Source organism: Penaeus chinensis, chromosome 22 (genome assembly GCF_019202785.1).
Source record: "Penaeus chinensis breed Huanghai No. 1 chromosome 22, ASM1920278v2, whole genome shotgun sequence".
NCBI lineage: Eukaryota > Metazoa > Arthropoda > Malacostraca > Decapoda > Penaeidae > Penaeus > Penaeus chinensis.
The window spans coordinates 13,100,158-13,105,157 of NC_061840.1; the positions used below are offsets into that span (position 1 = coordinate 13,100,158).

Below are 5,000 nucleotides of genomic sequence, written 5' to 3' on the forward strand. Positions count from 1 at the left end.
CTTGTTCTACTTCTCTGCATGTATTTTCCTATTTCTTTATTTTCCTATTATTCACCATGTTTTTTGTGTTTTCTCTTTTTTTCTTATTTTACCATATTTTTGTATTTTATTCTTCTTTTATTGTATATCTTTTCTCTAAATTATTATTTGTTTTACCTTTTTTATTCTACATATGACCTTATGTTTAATTTGCTTTCTTTCTTTTTTCCCCAATATTCTAACATTTAATTTTTTCTGTCCTTTGTGCATAACCTCCCTAGTTTTCCTTTCATTTTTTCCTCCTGCTTGTCACTTAATTAATCTATTCTGTTATCCATGCGTCATCGCCAGCCCATCCCACTTCTCATTTATCAGCGTTTCTTAGACCTTCCCTCTGTCTACCTTATTTTCTCTTTAAAACTTTCTCTCTCTTCTTTTTATTTCTCTTCCCCTCCTTCGTCTTCTGTTTCCATGTCTTCTCATATTCGTCTTCTTTTTCTTCCTCTTTTTTCCCTATTTTTTTTTCTTGCTTTGCTCTGTTATCGACATTTTCTCCTCTTCTTCTTATTATGCTTCTTCTTATTATCATTATTATTCCCAGTCTTCCTCCTGCTCCTTCTGCTACAACTCCTACTCCTCCCTCCCCTTTTTCTTTCTTCTTCAATTTCTTCATTTTTTCTTCTTCTTTTCCTTTGCTCTTCTTTTCTTTTTTCTCTTTTTCTTCCCCTTCTTCTCCTTCTTCTTCTCCTTTCCCTTTTCCTTCTCTTTCTCCTCCTCCTTTTCCTTTTCCTTTTTCTTCTTCTTCTCTTTCTTTTCTTCTTCTTCTTCTTCTCTTCTTCTTCTTCTTCTTCTTCTTCTTCTTCTTCTTCTTCTTCTTCTTCTTCTTCTTCTTCTTCTTCTTCTTCTTCTTCTTCTTCTGCTTCTTCTCCTTATGTTTTTTCTCCTTTTTCTTCTTTTCTTCTTCTCCTTCTGTTTCTTCTATTTCTTCTTCCTTGACTTCCGGTGGCCTCGAAGCCTTAACAAGTGCCATCAAAAGACCAGGGAACACGAGAGTGCCACAGGGGGGAGGGGGTAGGGGAAAGGGAAGGAGGATGGGAAGGGGAAGGGGAAGGGGAAGGGGAAGGGGAAGGGGAGGGAGAAAGGGAAAGGGATGGGGAGGGGGTCGGAGTAGGGAGGTGGTAGAGGTAAGATGACGAAACCTTGATATTGCGGTCAATTAATGGCCCCCTCCCCCTCCCCCAAACAACCCCACCTCCGGATGTCCGCGTGGCCCCTTGAGTTGATTCGGGGGGGGGGGGGGGTCGGGGGGAGAGGAGGCAGGTGGAGGGGAAAGGGGGAGGGTGGAGGTGGATGGGATAGATAGAGTGGGGGTAGGGAGGTGGATTGAAGGGGATAGGGGGTGAGGTGGAGGTGGAGGGGAAAGGGGGTAGGGTTGGAGGTGGATCGGATAGGTGGAGTAAGGGTTAATGTAAGGGTAATGATGGTGGATAATAATAAGGGTATGAAGTGGAGATGGATATGGTTGCGGAAGGGTGGAGGTAGGGAGGCAGGGTCCACGGATGGGTTTCAGGGAGTGTTTTGTGCCGCAGTGAGGTTCCGGGATCGTGTGTTTCTTTACGAGGGTCGGATGTGCGTCTTCATGTCGGTTCCGTTGATCAGGCTTTTGAACTCGCTGTGCCTCCTCCACTTTTTCATTTAAAATTCCTAAATGATTAAAAAAAAAAAGAAAAAAAAAGCAATAAATATCCTTTAACAATTTGAACAAATATTTGAATATTACGTAAGGGCCGTATCCCAGATTACGAATTTCCTGTCATTACCTTCTCTATACTGCGAGTGTGTACTTGTGTCTGCCTGCGCCCGTGTGTTAAGTTCGGCTTCTACAAGTGTTTTAAACTCATAAGGTCAACCTATCAGAGTATAAATAGAACCTGGGACGTGCATGCAAGGGGAGGGGCAGAGGAGAAAAGAGAAGAGGAGAGGAAGGAAAAAGGGAAAAGGAAGGGGAACTGAGACTACGAGGTAGAAAAATTAGATAAGGCGAAGGGCAAATGAAAGAGAAGAGGGAATAAGAACGAACAAACGAAAGAGACAAAATTAAGAGCGCTTCTTTACGGGGGGAAGTGATGGAGTAAATCTAGGGTAGAGGAAGGATGGAGGAGGAGGCATCGGAAGGCGTCACGGAAATGAAGAGTGGCAAGGGCGGAGGGCGCGGGCCGGTGAGTCCGGTTCCGTGACAGATCCTCCGTCCTGCGGTCCCTGGCGTGGCGCGGAGATTGGAGGGCGCTGTGGACCAGAATACATGAATAGAAGTAAAATGTTAAGACACTGATATTTATGTCAGTTTACTTAGTGGATGTCGATCAGATGAACAAATGGTTAAAGTTGCTCAGTCGAGATTGATGATAATTTTAATACACTTTTGACGATGGTAAATATTTACAGTATAACATTCCTGTAAATTCTACCACCCACCAAACCACAGACAAATTTCAAAATTCACTTCATCAATCACATTTTATTCAGTATATGAGGCAAAATAAAAAGGAAAACGAAAGTGGACTATAAGGGAGAAATTTCAGGATTTCAAGGAATAGGGAACACTTTAAGTAAATCACGAAAAGTGCTCTCGAAGTAAAGTGTCCCTTATCAAAACTGGGATAAGTGGGTTCAAGGTTCAACTTACTATTATTTCCATTATTTCTAATCGTAGCTCAATGCAGGGGATTTTCTTTTCTTATTTATTTTCATAACTTCCATCATATGGTTATGGCGTAAATTGTTATTGTATTCAGTTTTTCCATTGTGTTTTATATATACAAATTCGCTTGTATGTTAATGTAATGGAAAGGATGGTGAAGATAAAGACGGAATCATCAGCATCTTCATTATATTAATTAATATCATTGTTATCGCTATCATAATTATTATCGTCGTCGTTATTATTATTATGGTAATTATGATGATGATGGGGACGATGATGATTATCGTTATCATTGTTGTTATTATTATCATTATTATTATTATTATTATTATTATTATTATTATTATTATTATTATTATTATTATTACTATTATTATTATTACTATTATCATAATCATTATTATCATTATCATTATCATCATCTTTACTATTATCATTGTCATTATTATTTTTATTAGAATCATTCTAAATATAATTATCTTTATCCTTTTTATAATCATTATATCGTTTTACATTATTACAATTACAATCATCCTTATCCTTTTTATAATTATTATATCGTTTTTTTTTGTCATTATTATTTCAAGTTTTATCACTACTGTCCCCATAAGAACCGACCTCGCCGTCGCCTCGCGCCAGTAGACCGCCGGACCCGCCACAGCCCCGCGAACGGCTCTCCTCGTCAGCTCTCCACCGTCGTTGTAATTGTGACGTAATTGCATCGTTAAGGGAAAAAGGACGAGTCTATTTGGGTTACGGGCGTATGGCGAAAGAGGACGGGTGCGTGGGCGCCTGAGATGTGGGTCAAACGTGGATTTCTGGCGGGTGTATTAAGATGTGCGGGATGTGGGTCGGGAGGGAGAGAAGGGAAGGGGGAGGGAAGAGAGAAAGGAAGGGGGAAGGGGAGAGGGGGAAGGGGAAAGGGAAGGGGAAAAGGAGAGGGGGAGGGGGACGGGGAAGAGGAGAGGGGGGGAAGGGGAGGGAGAGGGAAGTGGAAGGGGAAAGGGGTTTGTGGAAGGGGAGAAGAAGGGCGAAGGAGAGTTTGGGAAGGGGGGAAAGAGGGGGAGGGAGGGGAAGGGGGGGGAGGGAAGGGGGGGGGGAGTGGGAGGGGGAGAAGGAGGGGGAAGGGAAGAGGGAGAGGGAGAAGGAGAAGGAGAGGGAAAGGGAGAGGGTGAGGGAGAGGGAGGGGTAACCAGAGAGAGAGAGAGAGAGAGAGAGAGAAAGAGAGAGAGAGGAGAGAGAGAGAGAGAGAGAGAGAGAGAGAGAGAGAGAGAGAGAGAGAGAGAGGGAGAGAGAGAGAGAGAGAGAGAGAGAGAGAGAGAGAGAGAGAGAGAGAGAGAGAGAGAGAGAGAGAGATAGATATATAGATAGATAGATAGATAGATAGATAGATAGAGAGAGAATGTGAGGGAGAGGAAGAGGGAGAGAGTGAGGGAGACAGGTAACGGGAGAGGGAGAGGGAGGGGGAGAAAAGGAAAGTGAGTGAGAGAAGAAAAGGGTAAGAGAGAGAGAGAAGAGAGAAGAGAGCGAGGGAAGGAGAGAGAGAGGGGGGTGGGGAGACATCACCGCTATGATTACACATAAGCGAGATTTATTGTTTGTGTCATAAAAAAAAGGAAAAAAGATAAGCATGTTTTTTTAAGTCCTTTTTTATGATGATGATGAAAGATATTTTTTTTATAACACTTTTCATGAAGATGTCTGATGGTGCATCTGGACTACAATGTTTTTTTTTCAGTTTTTTTTATCTTTTTTTTATTTTTTTTTTTTTTTTTTCCTGTTATACCTTTCGATCTATATTCCGGTGTAAGATTATTTTCAGGTAACTGTTGGAAAGTAAAGAGGGATAACATTGATAGTTTTCTTATAAAATTGATTAATCTAATAGTTTATTTATTTCTCTGTGTATCTGCTGTGCTTTGTATAATATATAATGATGATTATTTTTTTGGTAAAATAACATATGGTGTTATGTGTTTATTTTAAGAGAATTGTCTCATCTGTATCTTGAATAATAATCAAATGTCAAATATGAAAGTTGATATGAAGATATTTCTTTATCATCCGCATCTCGTCAGTCTTTTTTTTATCATCTGTGGCATTCTCGTTTTCTATGACAGGTGTTCCTATTGTGTTTTATGCTCTCTTGGATTTTACTTTCTTCACCTTTTTCCTTGACTATTGTTTAGTTTACAATAAGATATTTTCGGTGTTTTTTCCTACTATATTTGAGAGGAAGAGGGAGAGGGATAGGAAGAGGGAGAAAAAGAGATAGAGAGGGAGAGGGAGACAGAGAGATAGAGAGGGAGACAGAGAG

At 40.7% G+C, this 5,000-nt stretch overlaps 1 protein-coding gene across 1 annotated transcript in view; it reads left to right on the top strand.

Moving 5' to 3' along the window:
• The window catches only part of LOC125036946, a 71,426-nt gene that overhangs the window by 49,966 nt on the left and 16,460 nt on the right, over nucleotides 1-5,000 (top strand). The window lies entirely within an intron of this gene.